General features: G+C 38.5%; 1 protein-coding gene across 1 annotated transcript in view; it reads right to left on the reverse strand.

Moving 5' to 3' along the window:
* MDFIC2 (MyoD family inhibitor domain containing 2) overlaps positions 1–9,314 on the reverse strand; it is a 233,318-nt gene extending 224,004 nt beyond the window's left edge. Inside the window, exon 1 of the mRNA XM_075938586.1 lies at positions 8,997–9,314. The gene's annotated coding sequence lies outside the window, so the exon portion shown is untranslated. The remainder of the gene's footprint in view (positions 1–8,996) is intronic.
* Between the last annotated feature and the right edge of the window lie 17,003 nt (positions 9,315–26,317).

Genomic DNA, 26,317 nt, shown 5'->3' on the forward strand with positions numbered 1-26,317 from the left:
AGTGTAAATCTTATCTTAGCGGAGTTCACTGGCACAAAACTGAAGTCACACAGTGATGAATCAGATCTTCTATCTTTAAAGATATTATCCTTAAGAAGTTTTATGATAAAGAAGGTTTCTCAGTCTAGGATATCTATTTTTTCATGCCAAGCCCATCTGCAGGATTTGTAGTTGTCTCATAGATCTTGTTAATTAGAAGAATATTCTTTGTTGCCATGTCACAAAATAAGGGTGATCCAGAAATCAACACTCTGAAAGTGCTTCCTATATGGCTGATTAGTAGCAGCAAGTCATCTTCTAGACTGCCGTGGGTGCCTGTTTAGAAGTACAATTTATTTATATAAGAGGTCACATTTTAATGTACATGAATCTGGCTTCAACAAAATCATGCAAGGCAACTGGGAGCTCATTTAAGTATTTTCTATGGATGACACACACACACACACACACACCATCTCCAAAGTTTCTGTGTCCTAAACAAACTTCTCGTCCTGTGCTCTGGTGGAGAACATGCCAAATCCATGGTTTTCTGAGGCTTATAATTTGGGTGAAGACGGCAGACTTTTTGTGCGTGATCAAAAGCAATAAAACTATCTGAATAGATAAGTGGAAATACTCCAGTATGAGAATATGTTCAGCTGTGGGTGAGCCAGTATGAGATGGGATATATTTATACCACATTTCCCACAGGGTCATACTGCAATCCTATTATATGCATGTCACATTGACATCTGTCTAATTTGATATTCATAATGCAATTATTTTGTAATTTTTGACCCATGCCACATCATAACCATAAAAATAGTCTGATGCCAAGTAATTAAAAGCAATTTTAGAATAAAATGATAGCAAAATCTAGTATAAAACACCTTAATTTTGGGAACCATTAAACCATTAAACTTGTCAGTTTAAAATGAAGCCTCTTTTGTGATGTATTGAGATCTTGCATGTATTTCACTGCCCTCTACTGAGATATGGCATTTTTCATTTATCATTTTGCTAGCTAAACCACTAGCATCCAGTTCGTTTAGGGCCTGAGCCAATGGCCACTGAAATCAATAGGAGTTTTTCCACTGACTTCAAAGAGCACTGGATCTGGTTCTGAATTTACATAATAAGTGCCGTAATCTTGAAATGGAAAGTTTTAACATTTTAAATATATATATGTTGATGGAGAAACATTAAAGGAGTTTCCATAAAGCAAGAAAATGATTGAATACAAGAATCTGCATTTTTTTCTTTTGGATCATCAGTCAAGAAACACTACTTAGAAGTGTTCACTGGTTTTGCACACATTTGTACTGGTGTATCAAAATGTTACGAGGCTTGTTGGGTTACTAGAACTCAGAACTTAAAGTCACATCCTTATTATCCTCTCATCTATTATTTGTGTTTCAAAATCCAACTCGGGGCTGTGGTATACACCACAGAGAAGCTGAGAATACCATCTTTCTAGAGCTCTGCATTTGTGAAATCCTAGATCTCAAAGCAATGTAATGTCAATTCACTGACAACGAGAAGTCCTGTGGCATCTTAAAGACTGACAGATTTATTCGGGCACTGGTCCTCCTCTTGATAAGGTGACTCCCTTCTTTTCATATGTTAGTATAGTTATGCCTGACTCTGGAATTTCCATTCCATGCATGTGACAAAGTGAATCTTTTCCCACAAAAGCTTATAAATTCTTTGGTCAAAAAGTTTGTGCATACTTGCTTCAATTCCCTGAATTATTTTCACACTTACAATAATGGTGGTGGCCAGTGCTTTGGGCCCTTTAAACAGACACCGGAGCCCTGCAGGGCATGCTGCAGAGCCCCAGGAGGCACACTCTGCATTGAACTGGGGAGGACCATGGCCCGGTAGCACTGAGCACCAGTGCCTGATGCCCCGCCCCTTCCAGGAACACAGTGCTGCCACCACCCAGTCTGCCCAGCGAGTCTGTTATCTTGCTAGTCTGGACAGAACTAGGATCAGAATTCAGATCCTCTGGCTTCTGTTTCTGAGTCTTAATTACACAATTAACATGCCTCAGATCATGTGGAATTCAATCTGACTTCTTTTTCTGTTATTGTGCATTTGGTGCTACTTAATTATAATGCCTAAAAGTGAACAGAGCCTCAAATAATCCAAGAGATTCCAGTGTGGTATGGTAAAATGTTAAAAGTTTTCAAAAATACATAAACACATATATAAGGAAATTAACACTGTTATAGATTGCCATAATCAAACAAAATATGTTTCATTACAACTGTATATATTAGCATTCATTTAAATGACTGCTGATTGAAGGGAGAAGAATATATTTTCTCTGTGCACATGAAGAAAATAAGAATTACTAAAAAATTCCTGCCTTGGGTAACAAATGGTAAGAGGACAGGAATAGTTACTTCAGTTCAAAGAAATAATCCATTGAAATACTATGAAATACTTTCTGTACAGTAAGCCACAATATATATAATAATACAGTAAAATCCTCCAACAAATATCTATTAGAGGAATAAACCCGTCGAAAGAATTAATTTTCTGTGCAACAAGGTTATTCATTCAACAGGCTTCCACCATATGTAATTTATGAAGCAAATTATACTATTCCAAAAAGAAAAGGGAAATTCATACAATACATTTAAAATACCAGCTTGACTACTAGAATGTAGCCTTAAATGTCAGGAAAAGACCTAGTAAAGCCAACTGTGTGCACCTTTGGTAAGCAATGGCATTGATAATATATACCAAATGCATTACCATGATTGTTTGGAAATAAATATGTGAATCATTCACATATTGCAGATTATTATTAAAGACACCCCCTTTCCAACATATTCCACATCTATGCATAAATCGGAGAGACAAGTCGATTCTAGTGTAATTATCAGTACAGAGAGTCAATAAGTACTGGAAGCATTAGCCGCCTAAAGGATAAGAGACAAGTAATAAGTAATGCAGGAATATCTGATGACTCTTTCTCACTTATTCATGCTAAGTATTTTTGTTCCATAGCATTGATAAGTTTTCCCTGAGAAAGGTTAAGGACCTCACTGATAGCAATTAGAAAATGTAAGTTATCCATAACATTCACAATAGTCCCTTTGTACTGTACCACAGAGCATCATAAAGTGTAGCACTGAAGGTGTGTTTGGTTTTTACCCTAGGCTATACTTTGTGTTACTGAGCCAAATTTGTAGCGATAAATCACGTTTCTGATTGTGCCAGATGGATACATTTAACAACCCTTTGTAATTTTTCCTTGGATATTTGGGGCCCATTCAAACTTCCACGGAAGCCTTGCGATCCAACCCAAAGTGTCATCTCAGTGTCAAGTTTAAAACTGTTGAAATACTTTCCTTACAACATTCTCTATCTTCATCCAGAATTCTTCCAATCCTGGCTAGATTAATTTGTGCAATGAATGTGTTCCAATTTTATTGTATTTTAATAACTTTTTGTTAACCTCTAAATGTTACCCCTAGAGCTGCTCTAAAATGTCCTTACTAAAACCTACAACAAGGTGAAACTTGTTTTGTGTGGGTTTTTGTTACAAACCCAGAACTTAAGCCAGGTTCACTGAAGTTCATGAACCTTTTGGCAACCCTAATCTGAGTTTCAAATGAATCCAGGCCAAGTTTTGAACAAACTTGGACTGATATATAGTTTTGGGTAGAAATCATGGGAAACCAAGAGAAACTTTGGCAGTTTGGGCTGAATTCCACTTTACGTTTTCACATTTATACCCATAGGTTATGTCTAGACTGGCATGATTTTCCGCAAATGCTTTTAACGGAAAAGTTTCTCCGTTAAAAGCATTTGTGGAAAAGAGCATCTAGATTGGCATGGACGCTTTTCCGCAAAAGCACTTTTTGTGGAAAAGCGTCTGTGCCAATCTAGACGCGGTTTTGCGCAAGAAAGCCCCGATCACCATTTTCACCATCAGGGCTTTTTTGCGCAAAACAGTTTTCAGCTGTCTACACTGGCCCTTTTGCGCAAAAGCATTTCCAGAAAAGGGCTTTTGCCCGAACTGGAACGTCAAAGCATTTGTGCAAGAAGCACTGATTTCAGACAGTAGAATGCCAGTGCTTTTGCGCAAAATCAAGCGGCCAGTGTAGACAGCTGGCAAGTTTTTCCACAAAAGCAGGTGCTTTTGCGGAAAAACTTGCCAGTCTAGACACAGCCATAGTGTAAAGAAAAATTGACAGGATGTAGATACTGAAATTATCATGTTTGTGGATTTGATCCAAAAGGCCACTTGAACTAATGGCAGTCTTTCCACTGACTGGCTGTACAAATATATAAATAAGGACTGCCACGAATGGTCCTTAATTCATGTTTCCAAATATCCTGAAAGGTATTCGTAATACAAACTGGAAGTTAGTCTATATTCCAAAGCAACTAATTTGCATCTTTACTTTAAACTGGACGTCATATCACCCAATATACACCCAATATAACCAAAGCATTGTTTACAACCAAGTACTCAGAATCAAACACATCTCCATGAGTGAGAAGATATGCAATAAACCACTGTAAGAGCTGTCAGAGCAATTCCTGTGACAAGGCTACCCCTTTCATTTTGCATCATATGAAGACAATTTCTTTTTTAAGCAGCAATTGTGCTTACCTAGAATGCTAGCCCACAGTGCAAGTGAATTATTACTTAGCAGATAGCCTGTGACAGAAAACTCTAACGAAAATATGTAAATGGTACCTATGCCACTAATGATTTTGCCCATTCCCAAACACTTAGCTTACATAAATTTGTTAGGGCAAATTTAAAAATTTCAGTTACCACTCACGAAGTGTACTGCTGTGATTGAGTTAGATGTGTTATATATCTATTAAATTTCCATATTTCATTTTTTTCGTTATACAGGCGAGCCACACAGACTAAAACCATTTTAGGTGCAAATCCACTCACCATTTTGTTTTTTTCTTTCAGTGGCTAATTCTAGAGTGAAAAATGTAACCTAGGCAGAGCTGGAGAGGGTGGGGTTTTTTTTTAAACAGGTTTGATATCTCATAAATCAACTATCTTTCTTATAAATCATTCTACTTGGGATGGTTCAGTCAGACTTCTTCCCTGCTGGCTGTACCCAGAATTCTCTGGCATTTATTGTTGGCCAAGAGTGAGTCACACACTGTAGATTTATACTTATGAAGGTAAAGTTACAAATGTCAGTGTGATGTTATATTAGATCTGTGGATCAGTAGATCTGTGTATGTAAATCTCAATAGTCATCTTTTGCTTTTACACAGGATTAAGGGCTAAATTTTGCTTTTACTCCAGATTAAGGGCCAAATTTTGCTCTCTGATGTATACTAAGTGGGAACAACAATCATGTTGGAGCAAAATTTGGCCCTATACTAGGTTTTTGGTACATTTGAGCAAGATTTCACTTCCTAAGAATGTGTGACAATGCCTCTGAAAGAGGAGCACTGAAAAACGAAGTTTTTTTTCTGTTCAAGTGCAACTTTAAAAGCTTCATAGTTTGAGATCTCAGAAAAGGCTTCAAAATGTTTTCCCCTGCATATATTCTGAGCATTGCATGGAGTTGTATTTATCAACGGTTGTCTGTGGTGGAAAGCACAGAAATAGCTCTTCAAAGAAGGAGGAGATGCTTTCTGTTTACCAGGTATGCTCAGCAATGCAGCGATGGTTGGTGTTGAATTAATAACTGTTTACATTTTTTTCATTCTTGTATGGTCTCAAATTAAAGACCATCATCAGTGCTTTGGGATATTAGAATGCAAGCTATTAGTTGGCCTGACAATAAAATCCTGATTAATAATTTGATGTTAAAACAATTAGATTAAAATATTGTTTCAAAGCATTCATTTTGAACAGCTGACTCTTTAATGTCTAAATATAATCACAGATTCCTTAAGAAGGCTTACTTTTTGCCTTCATATATACGTTAGTAATTGTGTATTTGAAATAGAATCATAAAGCATTAAAAATTTTAATCACCATCAAAAATTATTAAGTCATAACCACTGCAGAAGAGAATGTAATAAAAGATACAAAGGCCTATATTTAAAACATAATTTTTTCTAATCCTTACTCTGATTTTAAGATGTCATGTCGTCATTTGAAGGTGAATGGGTCAGGTGTAAAATGGACTTTTTAAAAAAAGAAGTTAAGTGATCAATTTGCACTCCTAAGTGAGTTAAGATTACTGGAAGCTGAAACCCTCTTTGACCACAGACTCGGTACATCATTGAGGGCCAGGACAACAAAAGCTTCCTATTCCGCTTTTTACAACTAAGAAAGGTGATGTGAATGAGCATTGTTTCCTAAACAGACAAAATAGATCTATACTATATTTATTCCAAGCATAGATCTATGCTTACAAAGTTAGAATCACCACATTGCAAAATATTGTGTAAATAACCCACATCTGCTTAATATGCCCTGACACGGTTCCTATGCCCTTTTAGTTTCTAGAAATCTTTCCAGGACACTCCTTAGGCACTAACATGGTACACGGAAAGGGACTGATTCTTCTGTCACTTTTTGTCATTTATTGACTTCCCTGAAGCAACTCTGAATTTACAACAACGTGAGAAGAGAAGCAGGACCAGGATGTGATATTATACGATTTAAGGACATCCTCAGATTGCACGGGTGGTTGTGAATATTGCACTTTGCTGTTTGACTCATCAGTCATTTCCTAAAGAAATAACAATCAGTCCTCACAATAAATCTGCTATTACATTTCCTGTCCATTTATGCCTATCAAGAAGGATGCAGCTTTTTAAGTCACAGTGAGGCACGCGTAGTATTGAGCATCTCCTAGATAGCTGCTCGAGGAATGCCAGATTGCTTACAGAGCAAAAGACTAATGTATTATTATTGTTATTTATTATGAGGATGTATTTATCATTTGTTCAGTGCTCAAAGTGTTTCAGAGACACTGCAGGAAGAAAAAAAATGCAGTCCCAATGAACAAGTTGTTCCATGCTGGCAAACTCTGAGCCTCAATAGAGTTCCTCTAGAGCAGGATCCAGACCCATTATGGAGAGAAAAGAGGAAGAAAAGGAATAATACAAGCTATGGTTGAGTGGTAGGTGCCAGATTTATAGATCCTGCTCTGAATTACTGCATTTGACTGAGCTGTGCTCAGAACAGGACTTACGATATGCAGATGGAGAGAGGGATTAATATCACCTTTGTTCCCCTAATTCTGTAGCTGGCCAGGGCTTAGTGGAGCCCCTGGTGTGATTAAGAACAGCCTCATAACTTCTTGGAGCTTCATTGGCCACCAAAGGACAATTGCAGTACCCAAGCATCAGCGGCTCAAATTCTTTCATTTGTAATAACTAGAAAATCTCAAAAATATTTAGCTGCTCAGTGCGAATGCCATTTGGAAAGGAATCCAACTGTTCATCCCAAGCATTTGGGTTCTTCTGTCCCTCTGTGGTCAGGAAATAGATGAAAGTTTTGTGTGGACAGGCTCTTCCATAACATATCTCAAAAAAGGTATACTGGCATTAGAAAGAGTTCAGAAATCAGCAACTAAAATGATTAAGGGTTTGGAATGGGTCCGATATGAAAAGAGATTAAAGAGACTATGACTTTTCAGCTTAGAAAACAGGATACTAAGGGGGGATATGATAGAGGTCTATACAATCAAGAGTGGTGTGGAGAAAGTGAATAAGGAAAAGTTCTTCACTTGTTCCCATAATATAAGAACTAGGGACCACCAAATGAAATTAATGGACTGCAGATTTAAAACAAATAAAAGGAAGATTTCTTCACACAGCGCACAGTCAACCTGTGGAACTCCTTCCTGAGGAGGTTTTGAAGGCTAGGACTATAACGGGGTTGAAAAAAGAGCAAGATAAATTCATGGAGGTTAAGTCTATTAATGGCTATTAGCCAGGATGGGTAAGGTATGGTGTCCCTAGCCTCTGTTTGTCAGAGGGTGGAGATGGATGGCAGGAGAGAGATCGCTTGATCATTACCTGTTCAGTTCACTCCCTCTGGGGCACCTGGCATTGTCCGCTGTCAGCAGACAGGATACTGGGCTGGATGGACCTTTGGTCTGACCCAGTATGGCCATTCTTATGTTCTAATGTTTCAGATATCGCATACTTACAGCCAGATTGGATACACCAAAAGAGCAGCTTTTCTAAGGACTGTTTTGCTTCCAGTCCCAGATGCAATTCAGAAGTGCAGACTGTACAGAAATTAAACTCACACACAAAATTAACTCTAACAAATATGTAGGTTAACATAAAGGCTGAAAATATTTTGTATTTAACTGCATGGATTTTTCTTGCCCTTGTTAATATCCTTACATATTGTCTCTGGAAACCTGTAAATTACGAGCAGTCTTAAAACAACCAACTTTTTGTCAGGCTGGTTTTTTTTCCTGAAATTTCAACATTTAGAATATTTGTTATTGCAGATCTGATTTCCACACATAGCTCCAGGTATTCAAAACTTACCAAGATAGAACCCTTAATTTCTCTCTGCCTCAATTTCTTACAAGTAAAGGGGGATAATATTTCCTTTCTTCCAGCTTTTGACTGTCTTGACTATTATAAGTTCTTCGGCATCTAATAGGGATGCTTTCTTATCATTCATCTGTTACTATCATGTCTTGATCCCTGTTATGCTTGTAAAGTTTATTTTAATACCTCAGATAATATTAAGATGATCATTATTTACTTAGCACATATATAGCATTACATATGCACATAATATTCTAAAATAAATAAAATGTCCTGAAACTAATGTAATCTCTGTGAGAGATTACAGTGAATAAATACAAGTTTATACAACACAGAACAATACAAACACAATCTGGTTCTAAAATTCAGAACATTTAAAATTTTTGAGGTTGTTGCCAGCAAGAGTGAGTCTCAGGTCCGACACTGGGTTCTCAAAGTACAAAAAAGCTACACAGGTATCTGTCAAACACAAGCAGTTTATTTCCTGACAGCTATCAGCTGTGCCCCTTAAGTAAAAGAACAATGATAGGAAAAGCAGCATTTCTTACATCCTTTCTGCTAGCCGGGGAACCTGTTTCAGCTGCACGTGAAGTGGGAGACTGTCTCAGCTTCCAAGGTGCCGGTGCCCAAAGCCCATCGGTGAGGTCCAAATTGCTGTGCTCTGGTGCAGCTTTAAATACTTTGTCTCTACCTTGTTTGTGGCAGTTTGGAAATTTCCAGGGTTACTCATTGTTTGTTACAGTATGTCTCAGCTGTACTTTTGACTTTGTTTACATGATCAGTACATTTAGGTAAACAAGATTGCTATGTTCCTGCCCTTATCTACAATTCTTTCTTGCTACAATGTCATATGTTCCTAGAGGCTTGCTTCTGGGGAAATGGGAATGGAGGGAGAATGCAGGCCTCACCACCCCTATACTTCACACATACAGAGTTCTTCCTCAATTGACCCCTACAGAGGTTAACACTCTATTAATGATTCCTTCAATTCTCTGGACAGTTGCCATCTTATACCAACTGGCTCGATTCTTGAGAAACTTTTGAATTTTTTTGTACAAGTATTCATCTGAATTCTTAATGCTTTGCTTGATAGATTAGAAGATGTTATGCCATTGAAAAATAAAAATAGAATGGATTTTAAATACTGTAGGAATGTCTGACTGTTGATTAGAGTGGTGGTTTCATTTCTCATTTGCTACCAAGGAAAATCAGACAGGGTAAAAATTAAACACAATTAGGCTATGTCTACACTGCAGCGCTATTTCTGGATAACAGAGGTATCCCAAAATAGCTATTCTGTGTCTTTTGAGCGTACCTGTTATTTCAAAATATAATGGGTTAACTATTCTGATGTCCCAGCAAACCTCATTCTACGAGGAGTAAGGGATGTTTCGGAATAGCGATTTATTTTGAAATAAGTGCTATGTAGGCAGCACCAAATTTCAAAATAAGCTATTTTGAAATAACATTGAAATAATATACACAATGTGCGTAACTCAGATTGCTTCTCTTATTTCAACCTATGGTGCAGTGTAGACGTACCCTTAGAGAGAACAATGGGAAGATAAATAAATCAAAATGCAGGACAATGTAGCATTTTAAAGACTAACAAGATGGTTTATTAGATGATGAGCTTTCGTGGGCCAGACCCACTTCCTCAGATCAAATAGTGGAAGAAAATGGTCACAACCATATATACCAAAGGATTACAATTAAAGTGCTACATTGTCCTGCATTTTGCTTCAGCTACCCCAGACTAACATGGCTACATTTCTATCACTATTCTATAAATAAATCAAGTATTTTTAAAAAACTGTATACTTATCTTTTAAGAATTAAAATGTCACCGATACTGATTAGAAGTGAAAGTTAACTAACGAAGAGGGAATTCAAGAAAAAGATTAGAACAGTTGAAAAAATAATCCAAATAGGAATTATTTACTTTAAGACCTAAGCTTGCCACAAGAATGCTTCCTCTAATAAGATTGCTGTAATGCCTCAGGAACATCCCTAAGAAGTACGCTGGGCTAAAACTAGGGAAATGGTACCTAGATAGAGCTACCATAAGAATGGTGCATAACTGCTTGGATAGCCATGCCCAGAGAGTAGTAATCAATGATTCGCAGTCATGCTGGAAGGGCATAATGAGCAAGGTCCCACAAGGATACGTTCTGAGTCCAGATTTATTCAATATCGTCATTGGTGATTTAGATAATGGCATAGAGAGTACCCTTATAAAGTTTGAAGAGGATACCAAGCTTGGAGGGTTTGCAAGTGCTTTGAAGAATAGGAGTAAGATTCAAAATGAGAAATGATCTGCGGCAAATAGGATGAAATTTAATGACAAATGCAAAGTTCTCCACTTAGGAAAGAACAAACATGTGCACACATACAAAATGGAAAATGATGACCTAGGAAGGAGTACTGTGGAAAAGGATCTGGAAGTCATAGTGTTTCACAAGCTAAACATGAATCAACCATGAATCACTGTTGTTAAAAAAGCAAAGATCACTCTGGGATGTATTACCAGGAGTGTTGACAAGAAGTAACTTGTCTGAATTATGCTACACTGATTAGGCCTTAACTAGAGTACTTTGTCCAGTTTTGTGCACCACATTCCGAGAAAGATATGTACAAACAGGAGAAAGTTCAGAAAAGAGCATAAAAATGATTAAAGGTCTAGAAAACAAGATTGAAAGAACTGTGTTTGCTTAGTCTAGAAAAGAGAATATTTTTCAAGTACATCAAAGGTAGTTACAAAGAGAAAGTAGAGGAATTGTTCTCTGAGGCTAGGACAAGAAACAGTGATCTTAAATTGCAGCCGGGAAGGTTTAGGTTGGACTTTAGGAAAAATTTCCTGTCAGGGTGGTTAAGACTGGAATAAATTGCCTAGGGGGGTTGTCGAAGCTCCATCATTGGAGATTTTTAAGAGCAAGTTAGGCAGACATCTGTCAGGCACGATCTAGCTAAAGCTTAGTCCTGCCATGAGCGCAAGAGACTGGACTAGATAACCTCTCTATGATTCTCAACCCCATTTGTTATTTTTAAGAATAATAAGACAAGGTGTGATAGAGTAATTTGCTAATAACGGTAGAGAAATGCAGTCAGCAAAACTTTCTTTGCATTCAGGTGATGATAGTGCCATCTGCCAAGAATATTAAGATGGTTTAATGTTCTAGATCAAATTCCTGCACTAAATGCACGTCAGAAATGCAGCTCATGTAAATTATTGATTCACCAATAACTTTTTTACTCCAGCTGAGGATCTGACTGCATCTCTATTATTCTTGAGCAGAGATGCCGTAACATATTTTGAATCTGATCGTTTTCTTTCCATTGTCTTTGCTATGAATGCTCTCAATTTCTAGGTCTGTGTGGCTCTAAGCATTTAAGAGTCTTTGTATCTTGGTATGAAGTTATACCAACAGATTAGCCGCCAAGAATAGCAATGCCTTCTCTCAGAAAGCTTCAGTCCACAATGGGTTTGTTGCTGTTCTCTAAATTGTATGAAGGTAGAGTGATTTATATGTAACAAAATGCTTCCTAATTTGCACTGGAAGTATCTCCGCCCTTACCAGTGTGATCCAAGTGAGTCAGCTTAATTCCATTTTAACTGAACATTACCCATAAACAACAAGGAGGTGCCAGTACTTTCCCTTTTCATCTCCAGATTCATTGTTTCTACACAGAGTAGGTTATTAGTTCAGAGAAGTTCTGTAACATTTAGAAAGTGACATTATTGAACAAGGTACCTACAGACACAATGACAATTATAATGTGATTGGTAGTAGATAAAATACTCAAAACTATCTGAAAATAAAAGTATATACATAAGGGGGGGGCTCTGAAAATCTGCAAATCACAGATTCATTAAGCATAGTAAAAATGATTTAAGGTGATGAAAGTCGTACTTTGCCATCTGGTTAGAAAACTTGCATTTTAAAAGTATTGTTGCTAGAGTAAAATGGAAGATAATAGACTTAGACTTTCAAAAGGCTTTCAGCAAAGTGTCTCATCATACGATCAGTGAAACGAGAAGCTCCTAAGTAGCTCATTTGCCCTTAGACTGGAGTATACAGATAGGGATCCTTCTAAATCTCATATGTGTGTTTTTCCATTTCATTTTGAAGACATTGTCACTCCAGTGCAGATTATGTGGAGGGTTTACAGCTACCTAATCATTAAAAACAGAGGTGTGTCATGATAATTCCCTCTGTTTTGTTGGCATTATAGATCCTGTCCTTGCCAGGTACATATCAGTGTACATAATTTGATCTGTATTGACAGGAATTTTTTAACCTATAATTTATATCATCTACTTGGGAAATGCAAGCAGCGGAAGACTGTTATATCTTTCATGAGTGCCCTTGATCCTGCCCGTCTGGTTTTACATGTGCATTAGGACAGGAATGGTTATCTCTTGCTGATCTCCACTTTACAATGGCCACAGAAAAGGAGTGCAGGTTGATTTTGTTAGATCTGTCAACAGTCTTTGATACTGTTACGGGGAGGCTTTATTAACTTGCCTGCAGAGCCTTGTCAAAGCAGAGGGAAGTCTTTTCAGTGGTTTGATGATGTCCTAATATCCAATTAAAGGCTTCTGAATTCATGTTCACAGGCACAGGCCTGTTTATTGTAAAGAGGCTCAACCTGAAAACATTTTGGGAATAAAATATTGTCTGCTCCCAATTATAGAATGATAGTGGCTGTCGATTGGGGAGTGATACAAAGAAAAGAGATGGGATGGTTTTTGCTTGATGGGAAGCTATGTGCAAGAGTTTCAGATTTTGTGGAAATTTCTGAGTCAACATTGCAAGTTTACTACATAATTTTGCCTCTGAGACGTATGAGTCTTTTGGTTGTTTTACAGCAATGTTTTACCAAATAAAAAGGAACTTGTTCTAGCTCATGATTTTTGATGATACATATTGTGGCAGACAAAATAATCAGAACTGAAAAGAATGGCTTTGTCCTATACAAAATGGAAGGGAGAAAAGATACTATGTTCCAGGGGAAAAGTAGAGGACTGAGCCTGAGAGTTGAAAGTGGGATTGGCTAGGTTTCATCACTCTTTAAGTGAAGAGTACAGAGGATGTCTTTGCATATTTAATGGCATGCTGGATATCAGCCCTTGCCTGAAGAAATCTCAGCTGCACACACAGTCTACGTCTAGACTGCAAGACTCTTTCGAAAGAGGCTTTTTCAAAAGATACCTTCAAAAAAGCCTCTTTTGAAAAAGAGCATCTAGACAACAACCAGTATTCAAAAAAGCAAGCTGCTTTTTTGAAAGAGCACCCAGGCAGTCTGGATGCTCTCTTTCAAAAAAGCACAGTTTGCATTACATAGTGCCTTTTTTCGAAAAAGCACTTTCAAAAAAAGGCATTCTTCCTCATAAAACAAGGTTTTCCACGGTCAAAAAAATTGCCGTGTTCTTTGGATTTACTTTGGAAAGAATGTGGCAGCAGTCTAGATGCAAGGGAAGTTTTTTTGAAAAAAGGCCACTTTTTTCGAAAAAAAACCCTGTAGTCTAGACACACCCACACAAAATAGCCGCGCTTCTGTTTAGTAAAAGCATCATTCTTAACAGCAATAATTTCCCAACATTGTGAATATCACTTCAATAATGTGTTCATGTCTACAGCACGTTGGTCCATATCTGAAGTACTTAACGCCGGCAGCCTGCAGAAAATGATATAATATATTACAATAATATAAATAAATGTAACAGAGATGGATTTATAGATCCAAAATTTAAGGGCCTAATTTTCAAAAGTGCTCATCAACCACAACTGAAGCGAGATATTTAAAAAAAAAAATCAGTTCCCATTTTGGCACCTACACACCACTTCATTTGGGTACCTAAATGGGAGACGAATTATTTTGAAAATCTGCCTAACTGGGAGCCAGTGGGAAAAAGTTCCACTAGAAATACCTGCTTTCCTATGGAGGAAAAAATCACTTTTTGATAGGAAAACTAACCACCCGAAACACGACAATTTTTTACCTGAAAATTAAATTTTAAATGTCTTTTTCATACAAAAGTTGAAATTTTCAAAGACAAAAACGATGATATAGTATCTTTTTGTCAAAACTTTCCCAAGAAAAGCTCCATTGGTATTGTCTATTCTACAGCTGATTGCTTTGAAAAATCTGGCCCTACAAATATTAAAATGAAACATAGGCTAGATTTTTAAAGATATTTAGGCTCCTACAAATCACCTAGGTACCTATCAGCCACTGATTTCAATAGAAATCCCACTAGGCACCTAAAGACTTTACAAAATCTGGCCCATAAGTACAAAATTTCAAAGAAAAACATAAATATGAGCCTACCCTTAGAAACATTTTTTGAGGAGCTAAATATCTGCTCCCACTTTTTTCCATTGAACAAAGTTTAGAATGGCTATCAGGTAACCATAGGGCATGCATGCAGAAATCTGTAACTGAAGGTAGATTAAGAAATGGAGCATAAACTTCCCTTAACTTTGCAGATAAAGTAGACTTAGCGCTCCAAAGCCCTTAGAGGTTAACAATAAAATCTTCAATTGAATCCTTATTTTCAATGTGAGGACAATTTAAGTTATAAAACAATAAGTGACATGAGCCTAGCGAGGCCAATGAGGACAGTTAAACCAGGGCTTGTCAGAATGCCCATGCTTTATCACCCATGAAGGGATGTAACTCCCCATGACATTAAAGATGCAGGATTTGATGGAGTGTCACAGTTCATTGACACCAGAATCATCCTTGATCATAGAATCCCTGTCATATCCTGCCACTTTTGAGTAAAAGCTAATGATCGCACTTCTCTACAATACAAGGCATGGTGGGACAGTTCTCGCTGGGTACATTACTACTTCATAGTAAGAGTTGCCAATTGAAGTAGACTTCTGTAGATAAGAGTTAAGTATAAAGAAGTCTAAAATGTTGGCTCTTCTGCTCTTCTAGAATGAGTTGCTGATCTGAATATCTGATGGGAGAAGTAGTGTTTAAAAATATGAAAAATTATTCTGAGCCATTTCACAATTCAGAAATATAGTTTATTCTATTGCTGTTTTGTCAAATAGAGAGTCTTTCAAAAATTTCAGCCTTTTAGGCGAAGAGAAAATAAGAATTTTTAGTATACTAAGAGGCTTTTTATTTAAAAAATTAATTGGACCTTTGTTTTTTAATTAGCAGTGACACTTCAAATTTTAAATGGGATGTGGTCAATATTGCTTTGTAAATATCACTGAGAAATTTCATAATGAGCAACCAAAGAAGCTGTCAACAAAAGAAAATACAAAGTTCTTCTTGACCCTGGGGTGCAATAAAAATTTAAGTTAGAGGGCTCAGGAATCTTTTGATCAATAATTATTTCCTCAAAAATGCTGATTTGGTGAAACTGAAACTGTTTGCAATCACAGATTTCCCAACTTGAAAAAATACTGAGGATTTTTTCCCCAAAATTTGGCTAGACATTTTGTTTTGACATTTTCTAAACTAAGAATTCTGGTTCAAAATGACATTAAGGATTAAAAGGGAAACATTACAAAATTGTCAAAATTAAATATTTGGATTGACCCAAAGCAAAAAAAATAATTATGCATTGTTCACAAATATTTTCTAGATTGTGGGGTTTTGTCCTGATTTGAGACAGGAAACAAAAATCAAACCATCAAAAATATTTGTGTGATGGGAGGACCATTTCCCAGTCATCCCTAGTTGAACACCCTTTGGAGAATGAATTCATTGAGATTGAGAGTTATTTGTAACTTTCTCCAGAGATGAAGACTTTTCGAAATCAAATCACAAGATGTAGCACTTTATACCCAGATGTAAAAATTTATATCCTCTCAGTTCTTTTGTGTCATTTAGCAATGATGGAGGCCAGTGAGAACTAGTCAGTTCTTCCCTGGGGATGAAGCTACATCCATATGACTGTTAACCTTTGCAAAATGAGTCACTCTGAAATTCCACTCCCATGGCATGTGAGAGGAGTCTAATGACCTAACACCTGGGCACAGGGATGCCTCAGCCATGCTCTTTATGTCGACCAGTCAGGGGTATTGGTGTAGATACCACTGTGCTGGGTATACACGGTTAAAGTGCTCCCCTGCGCTGGAGGATTCTTTCTGTTGTCAACTACGCTAAAGTGTCTGAAGCACAGCATAGGATATGAGCCTGTGTTTAGACATAGTGATCAATGCTGGTTCAAGCAGACGGTTATTTGCATGACAAAGGTATCAAGGACTAGAGAACTACTGTGAAATACAGCAGCTTTCGGGTCTGCCTGGGGAGTGTCGTTGACAAACAAGTGTACCTGTCTTGTTACACTAATAATCGTTTGTTGTTCAGCAGTGGAAATATGCTGAATAATGAACGATGCCTGCAGAAAAGGCGCTAGAGTAAGCATGTAGTTGCAATGGATTGTTTCTGTTGTGTACACAACCCTGAGCATAGCCAAGGGAATGTGAGGCTTGCCTAGTGTATGAACACTGGCTCCTCTGCCAAGTGAAACTGCTCTTTAGAATACACTTAAATGTAACAGAGACTCTCAGAGCTGCCCTGGATCATGAAAACCTTATTTTAGGAAGACAGCAGTGTTGTGTATATCAGAAGGAGAATTCCTGTGGTACCTTAGACCCCCAAAAGCTCATGAGTCCATTTATTTTTGTTCATCTCTAAGGTGCCACAGGACTACTAATTGTTTTTAAAGTTGCAGACTAACATGGCTACCCCTCTGAGACAGAAGGAGAATGTCTAACATCAAACCAGGAGTCTGTAATCAGAACTACATAGTCAGACCACTATCCTGTGGTAAGTCAAACTGACTTCAGGATGACACTACAGCCAGGTCTACACTAGACCTGGAAGCTCAGCTTAAGATATGCAACTCCAGGTATGTAAAATTTGTAGCTGGAGTCAGCTTACCTTGAGCCAAGCTTGGTGCTGTCCCCACAGTGGGAGGCCAAAGGGAACAAACGCTTCCATCTGCTTCCCTTATGCCTCAGCAATTGATTTACGGGTCTTAACTAGACCTGTTAAATCAAACACTAGAAGAGCGATCTCCAGCGCAGCGAGTGAAGATGAGTCCCACATGACTGAAATGTCCACCCGAACAGATACATGTGCCTGACCAGGACCTTACTTCCCTAGTAACTCTTTGGGGCAGGGACTGCTGTTCTTTTATTGTGTGTTTTTACAGCAGCTAGTATAATAGGGTATGTCTACACTACCCCGCTAGTTCGAACTAGGAGGGTAATGTAGGCATACCGCACTTGCAAATGAAGCCCGGGGTTTGAATTTCCCGGGCTTCATTTGCATAAGCGGGGCGCCGCCATTTTTAAAACCCCGCTCGTTCGAACCCCGTGCAGTGCGGCTACACGGGGCACGAACTAGGTAGTTCGAACTAGGATGCCTGTTAACTAGGAAGCCTAGTTCGAACTACCTAGTTCGTGCCCCGTGTAGCCGCGCTGCACGGGGTTCGAACGAGCGGGGTTTTAAAAATGGCGGCGCCCCGCTTATGCAAATGAAGCCCGGGAAATTCAAATCCCGGGCTTCATTTGCAAGTGCGGTATGCCTACATTACCCCCCTAGTTCGAACTAGCGGGGTAGTGTAGACATACCCATAGGGACTTACAAATAGGGCAGTGAAGCACTATTGCAATACAAATAAGCAGGACTCGCCAAGCGGTGGCAAGCCCCGCTCACCAGCCACGCGGTTCGGCATGCTGCGCATGCACAGACTCCACTGCACATGTGCTGACCATGCTGCTCGGCTGTGCCAGCTTGTAATCTACTCACCATGGGCGAGTAGATTACAGTAATTGTCGAGCCCTGAAAATAAGTAATACCTTGGCTAAATTTCATTTGAATAGATAAGAAGGCAGTGATAAAAGTACCATTAATATTACCTGGCTGATTCTTCACAGCACTTAGTGAACATGTATCCTTTCTGATGTGTTTTGGCCCTAATTTTTCAGGATTTGCTGTTACAGTAAACATTAGTTGCTCTCCAAGAAGAAGTGGTGTTTATGAAGATTACTCATAGGTCAGAGATGGCATCAGACTGATGCAATGGCTATAAACTACAGGAGAGGAAAACTAGACATGGTCAGACCTACGAAATGAAGATGTCTGAAGCTGAGATGGGACAACAGAAGATCAATAGGGGATGGTTCTATGAAGCCTGCAGACAGCCTTATGGTGTCAGCTACAAACTGTTGGATAGATTTTCTAAACTTCTGATCCCCAAATACCATTCTAAATTAACATTGATTTCAAGAGACAACTAACCATGACTACTGCGGGGGACACATCCACTCAATTCTGAAAGTGAAAATACTGTGTTTTAGCTCACAATCAATCAATCAATGAATAAATAAATAAATAACAATGCCCAAGCGGAAGCATTCTCACATTAATTATTTCAGTTGATTCTAAAAAAAAGCATATCCCTGCTTGCTTTTTTTATTATGCCTTGCAGCACCTTCTTTGAAAAATATGTTAAGAAGCTGCAAGCTATTTTCAAAAAAAAAAAAAAAGAGAAAGAGAAAAATAAATAATCTTTGAAGCAATTAGAGCTGCACAACAGAATAATTATTTTTTTTAACTTATTCTCCCCTTGGTTCAATTCCCTATTTTCTTCCACCTCCAATGTTGGCAGATGCTATCTGAGTGTCTTTGCTTGAAATTTGGAAGCCAGCAATTATTTCTTTTTTCATCCCTTAGAGTTGACTCAAAACCTACTCTGTTGAGTTGCTTGCCAAGGGTTTTTATAAGGGGATAGGGTGTAACTCCTGGAGGCTAAATACATCATTTCCATAGTACATTTGTCTCTACTTTTCCAGGAGACGCGCAACTCCATTGCTGATCCTTCCTTTTTAAAAGTAATAATTAGTGGACATGTCGCAAGAAATGTGCTTGCATAAGACAAAATGCAACATTGAATAATAGGAACTATAATCCTTAGTTTGGAATTATCTGGAATTAATTTGTTGTAAGAACAAAGAACACGTCTGATGTCAGGTAAGTGCCATGACAGAGCGTCTTTATTTTTTGTTTGTTTGTTCTTTGAACTGGCTCAGTATTAGTGCTACTTCAAGCCAATCAGTTTTATATTGATGTCATTGGGAGCAGTAAGGTCAATGCTCAGCTCTTTTGAAAATCGCACCAGACATCCTTAGGAAGTTGAGTTTTTCAGTTTCATTCCAGCAGAGTCTTCTGTGTACACTGACACAATCAAATCAATATATTGCCCAATTAATCAATAATGAACCTGTTAACTGTACTCACAAACAGACACCCTAATAAAATTACTTGTTTTTAATTTTCTGTAATATGCTTTCTCCTTTTCTTACTCTTCCATAATAACTGAAGAATGTACCTGTATAGAGTTCTATTGGGTTTGGGTCCGATGAAAGCAGTGATACTTTGAGGGAATAAAACGATGTTTCAATATTGACCTGTTTGAGACCGAAAAGTGCCCCAGCAATTTTCAAGTGGAAGTGAATTTAAAATGTGAATATTATTGGACAGAAGTATTTAGGGGCCAAACCCTAATCCAAATGCCTGAGTCAAGAGGAGTCAGATTAAAGCTTTAGGCTGGTATGTTTGTATAGGGCGCCTCCCACCAGACTATGGAGGAGAAATTTCATGAGACCATTCCCTGAATTTTGTGTGCTCTTCGTACTTTATTAGTAATGATTTTGTGCTCTATTTCAGATCATTCATAAAAATGCAAAGTATCTTAGGGCAATGAAACAATCCCCGCAGAACCCCGCTAAGATATTTCCCTTTGATGATGGGTCCCCATTTTCAACTACTTTTTAATCAACTTACTGTGTCCCATGTCGATTTTGTGTGGTTCATTTTTCTTAATCAGAAAGTTGTGTGGTACAAAGTCATTATGCCTTACAGAATCCTGAGTATATTACATCAGCACTATTTTCCATAAATCCATGTTGACTGGCATTAATCATTTTCCTCTTCTTTAATTCTCTATTAACCAAATCCTGTGGGTCAGAGAGCCTCCATAGCCACCATTAGTTTTTTTCATGTTGATCCACCATAAATAAGATTCTTTATTTGGTACCTATAGACCTTCTTTCCCCAGAACATGACTAAGGATGCTAAGCTGTGCCTTGTTCTTGCCCTTGCCCTTGCCCAAAGTAATTGGTGATCTTTATTGCACACAATTAAACATGGGGCAGGTCTACACTATAGGGTGATTTTGACCTACCTTTGTACACAACTCCAGCTACGTGAATAGCATAGCTGGAGTCGATGTACCTTAGATCGAGCTGACTCCCGTTGACTTCCATATCTGTCTCATTCTGGAGGAATCATTCTGGAATCAAGGAGAGTGGGATCAACTTTCCCCACCTGAAATTGAGGGAAAAGGAGAGAAGACACTGAGTTTTAAACCATCTAATTACTGTAGCAGATGAAAAGTGAAGAAAAACTTTGCAAACACCATGCAAGGAGGGTGCACCAAGGTAAACTGAAGTCATCTGTCATTCCCTTCCCCCACCCCCACCCACCCACCCACACTTAATGGAGATTCTTTAGCAATAAAACAATTATACGAGGATAGAGATTGAAATCCAGGACCTCCATGATAGCATTCTTGGAAATGCTTCCAATTCCACACACAGGGCCAGGTAGACAGGCCAAACTGCAGGATCTCAATGTATGGATAAGACAATGGTATAGGGAGGAGGGGTTTGGATATAGTAAGATCTGGGGAAACTTTTTGGAGTCACCTATGTAGGAAGGATGGTCTCTACCTTAGTCAAAATAATACCAGATTGCTGGCACTTAATATTAAAAAGATTGTAAAGCAGTTTTTAAACTAAGGGCTGGGGAAAAGGTATGGAGGAGTACATGTATCAAACAGAGATAGCCCTTAGAGGAAGGCCTATTAATAGAGATTCTCTATGTCCTAGTAAAGTGGAGATGATGGAAGATGATAAAATATGGATAAGATCTAATGAGAGAGAGTCAAATGAAAAAGATTCCCATTCAATCACATCATTTAACAGCGGACATCTAAATAGTGGCAAGTTTTTAAAGTGCTTATATACAAATTCTAGAAGTCTAAATAAGATGGGTTAACTAGAGTGCCTTATATTCAATAAGGAAAGAAGGCATATTTCTTCACACAATGCACAGTGAATCTGTGGAACTCCTTAGCAGAGGATGTTGTGAAGGCTAGGTCTTTAACAGGGTTCAAGAAAGTTTTAGATAAATTCATGGAGGATTGATCCATCAATGGCTATGAGCCTGGATGGGAAGGAATGGTGTCCCTAGTCTCTGTCAGAAGCTGGGAATAGGCAACAGGGATTGATAATGATTGATGAGTCATATAACCATAGAATCCTATGGTTGGAAGAGCCCTCAGGAGGTCATCAAGTCCAGCCCCCTGCCTAAAGCAGGACCAACACCAACTCACTCATCCCAGGCAGGGCTTTGTCAAGCCAGGACTTAAAAACTTCTTGGGTTGGAGATACCACCAACTCCCTACGTAACCCATTCCAGTGCTTCACCACTCTCCTAATTAAGTAGTTACTCCAAATATCCAACCTAGACATCCCCCACTGCAACTTGAGACCATTGCTCCTTGTTCTGTCACCACTGAGAACAGCCTCTCTCCATCCCTTTGGAACCTCTCTTCAGCTAGTTGAAGGCTGCCATCAAATCCCCACTCACTCGTCTCTTCTGCAGACTAAATAAGCCCAAATCCCTCAGTCTCTCCTCATAAGTCATGTACTCTAGTCCCTAATCATTTTTCTTGCCCTCCGCTAGATTTTCTCCAGTGTGTCCACAGCCTTTCTGTAATGGGAGTCCCAGAACTGGACATAATACTCCAGATGTGGCCTCACCAGCGCCAAATAAAGGAGAATAATAATTTACCTTGATCTGCTGGCAATGCTCCTCCTAATGCACCCTAATATGCTGTTAGCCTTCTTGGCTACAAGGGCCCACTGTTGATTCATGTCCAGCTTCTCATCCACTGTAATCCCCAGGTCCTTTTCTGCTGAACTGCTGCTTAGCTAATCAGTTCCCAGCCTGTAACAATACTTGGGATTCTTCCATCCTAAGCACAGAACTCTGCACTTGTCCTTGTTTGAACCTCATCAGATTTCTCTTCTGATGAGAAAAGAACAGATCCCCTGTTCTGTTCATTCCCTCTGGAGCACCTGGCATTGATCACCATCAGAAGACAGGATACTAAGCTAAATGGATTTTGGTCTGATCTGGTATGGCCATTCTTATGTTCTTAGGAGATACGAAGGCACATGCATGTTTTCTTGGTCACACAGTAGCTGAAGAGTAGCACATATTTGCTTGCCTTGCCCTATAGTCTAACAAGATAGAAGCTGTTTGTTATATTATTTACTAAGTTCCTCTAATCTAACCTTTTTATGAGTATGAGTTTCCTACAGAGAGCAAAGACAAATCTACTCCCTGAAGACATGTTAAAAGAACACTAGCTGAAATGTTGAATAATGATAAATTCCTTTGAATTCCTTGTGAGCATTTTAATCCACCATGATGAAACTTTCATGTTTTGTCAGCTATTGTAATTTTGCTTTCACAAACGCAATACAAATTTTTCCTGGGTAAGTGACTTGCACATTTAGCAGTGTCTTTCAGAAGAGTCTTGCTATTGTAGTGTTATAAATGGCATGTGTTTCAGAAGCACTCAAAAACACGCAGGCTCCTCAATGGTGTATATTTGAGTTCCAATTGTTTTTAATCATCTGCAACCAGCTTTTGATTTTTGATAATTGCTTTATGCTTTATTAGCTGTAGAATACGGCATTAATGCAAAATTAAGGCTGCATTGTTAAAAATCACAGGAAGTCGGGACATGAAAAGATTAGGGTCCCAATTCTCTGTTACCCTGCATTATATGTAGTCATGAAACCAAGGGGATTTGGGTTGAAGAATAAGACTCCTGGATCTCAGTGAGGACTATGCTCATGCCATGTTTCAATGTTCAGATTTCAGCTGGTTTTGCTGTAGCCTTCCCCCCGTAGTTTTAGATATTACACTCTAAAAAAAACTATTTTCTTTTTTCTCACCCTGAACTCAAAAATAGCCTTTTGCTCAAATAATGCCTTCTCTGCCCCCTCCCAAAAAATCAATGGTTACTCAAAGACCAAACATAGAAAATTACTGCCCCCAAAGTGAATATTTCAGAAGAATATAAGGATGGCATATAATGGAAAAACATGTCCCCCATCTTAGCTAAAAGACTTCCATAAAACACAGGATAATGAGTGTAAATGGACCATGAGTAAATGCAATATATATCATAAGTTCAGTAACAACAGAAGAAGCAACCTGGCTAAAAATAATTATGAAGCTCAGCAGCTGTAATTAAAATAATTTGATGAGAGAGAGGAAATGTTTATGCATCTTGGCAGGAAAAGGTATTTGGAAGTTTCAGATAGATATTTTATATTTATTCTATGTCTTGTACATTATAGTAAATACAGGCACTGGTAAGCTACCATGGCATCTTGCTGGAGCAGAGAAAGAGTCAGACTTGGAAATGGTGATTTCTCCTGGGCCTGGTCTGCTCTAAGACCTTAGTTGGAAAAAAACAACCCCAAGTTTGAATTTGTAAGCGGTGCATCCACACTACCAAGCCCGTTATTCCAGAATAAGGGGCTGCAGAATTCGCCTACTTTACTCCAGGTTTTAATGAGGAATAACACTAATTCCGAACTTGTGAATCTGAAATTGCATTAGTGTGGATGATCCGATGCCACTAATTCAAGTGCTTCCTAGGGCTCTGAGTTCGAGGTAGTACATCCACATTAACAGAGCCTGCCTCGGGCTACTTCCCCATAGGACATGGAGGTTCAAATTTGTTAGATGAGGAGTTCAGAAATCAAATTTAGCAAATTCAAAATAATCTCCCAGTGTAGACCTGGCCCTGTGGTTTTCTGACTCCCCACAGTACATTGGGTTAGATTGTGCACTCCTTTTGTTACTCATACAAGAAGAACCACCATTGCAGTTACTTGTACGACGACTACTTGTGTGAATAAGTGCTCACCAGAGTGAATAAGGATTGTACATTTTAGCCCAATAATAGCAGAAATAACTAGCACCAGGGGCTTCTTTTCGTTAGTTAGGGTTGTAAAAAGATATTAACCTTTACATTTTCCTTTTCTCTAACATCAGTGAATCACTTGACTAAACCCCCACCTAATGCTCAGAAAGTGTGGAGGTAAATATTTTATCATACTAAAGGAGTGTGATCATGCTAGTGCCATGGTAATAAAAACATTTTTTGACATAAAAATAAAGAATTACCTAGGGTTTTTTTTTTTTTTACCAGGGAGCTGACTTCAGTATTTCCAGCAAAGCTGAGTGGTTGTTTTCTGCACTAGCGTAATCATACCTTACAAAAACAGGGAGCTATCTTCACATCTCAATTTACATTATTGATGCAGTATGAAATAAGTCCTGTAGTAGATGAGGACCCTGGGGATTCTCTTGTTTGTCTCAGCATGTTAAATGTCTGCAAGGCATTACATATCAGAGAGAGAAATGCTTAAGTGCATAATTCTTCCTCTTGGCTTTGCTGAGATCTAAACGAACCTTCTTAAGCTAATAATAAAATAATCTAACGTATACAAATGTTTCTTTTGGAGAGAGCTGACATGTTACAGTGACAGAGTGTTTATGACTCACAAACACCACCTCCACCACCAGCTTGGCTTTATTTAGAAGCAGCAGGCAGTGGAGTGAAATAGGCAACCTCGAAGTTTCATATCAAGATAAAAGTAGCTACATTCTTATTGAACTGGGATTAGATATTAATGAAGAAAAAATGCTGGATTTCCAGGACTCTGGCTCAAGGGAACACTTTGTTATTTCCCTGAGACTTGTAGTTAGGTCTAAATTCAGATTGCAGTTTAGATATAAACAGATGAGGACTTCAAGAATGAAATGTAAACATTCCCAAGTTCTTACAGCTCTAATTTAAGTGAAGTTCCAAGAAAGTATTATTTTAGTCTTAGCTCTGTTTATACTTGGTTTTTACTTGTTAAGAATTACTTAGTCAAAGGAGGAGAAAGAAAATAAGAAATGTGGCTCTTGCTGATTGTGTATATTGTAGGTGCTTTCCAGCATGCAGTGACAAATTTACTCCTATGGGAGCTTAGTAATCCCTAAAGAGAAAATACCAAAAAGCCTAAGACTGTGCTGTTGTTTCCAAAAGACTGTGCAGGACTCATTCATAAAGTGATATCCAGATTTTTAGAAAATGATTGAAAGCTTTCTGAAGACACAATTTTCTTCTCTCTCCTAAAATGTCTAATCCTGACAGTAGATAAAAGCTTGCTCCTTAAAACATAAGAATATAAGAGCAGCCAGACTGGGTTCATATAGCCCAGTATCCTATGGTCCATCTAGCCCAGTATCCTGTGTCCATCAGTGGTCAGTGCCAGGTGCTTTTGAAGGAATGTACAAAACACAACAATTTTGAGTGATCCACCCCGTCATCTAGTCCCAGACCGGCAATTGGAGGTTTAGGGACAGTGTCCTGGGGTGGGCACACTGTCCACTCAGGGCCTGGGCATCAGGCCTTTGAGGCCCCTCAAAGGTTGTTCACCCCTGCATGCATACCAGTTCAAATGGCCCAAAGTCAATAACCATGCCCCTTCTCAGTGGGGCAGTCATACCTAGTGGCCACAGTCAATAACAACACTCCATTCTAGCAAGGCAATGGGGCCTAGCAGCCAGAGTCAATGGCAACACTCCCTGGCTGCAGGGCAGTGTGGCCTATCAGCTAGAATCAGTGCAACACACCCTGCATTCAGGGCATTGGGGCCAAGCGGCCAGAATCAGTAACAACACTCCCTTC

The sequence above is a fragment of the Pelodiscus sinensis genome, chromosome 11 (assembly GCF_049634645.1).
Source record: "Pelodiscus sinensis isolate JC-2024 chromosome 11, ASM4963464v1, whole genome shotgun sequence".
NCBI lineage: Eukaryota > Metazoa > Chordata > Testudines > Trionychidae > Pelodiscus > Pelodiscus sinensis.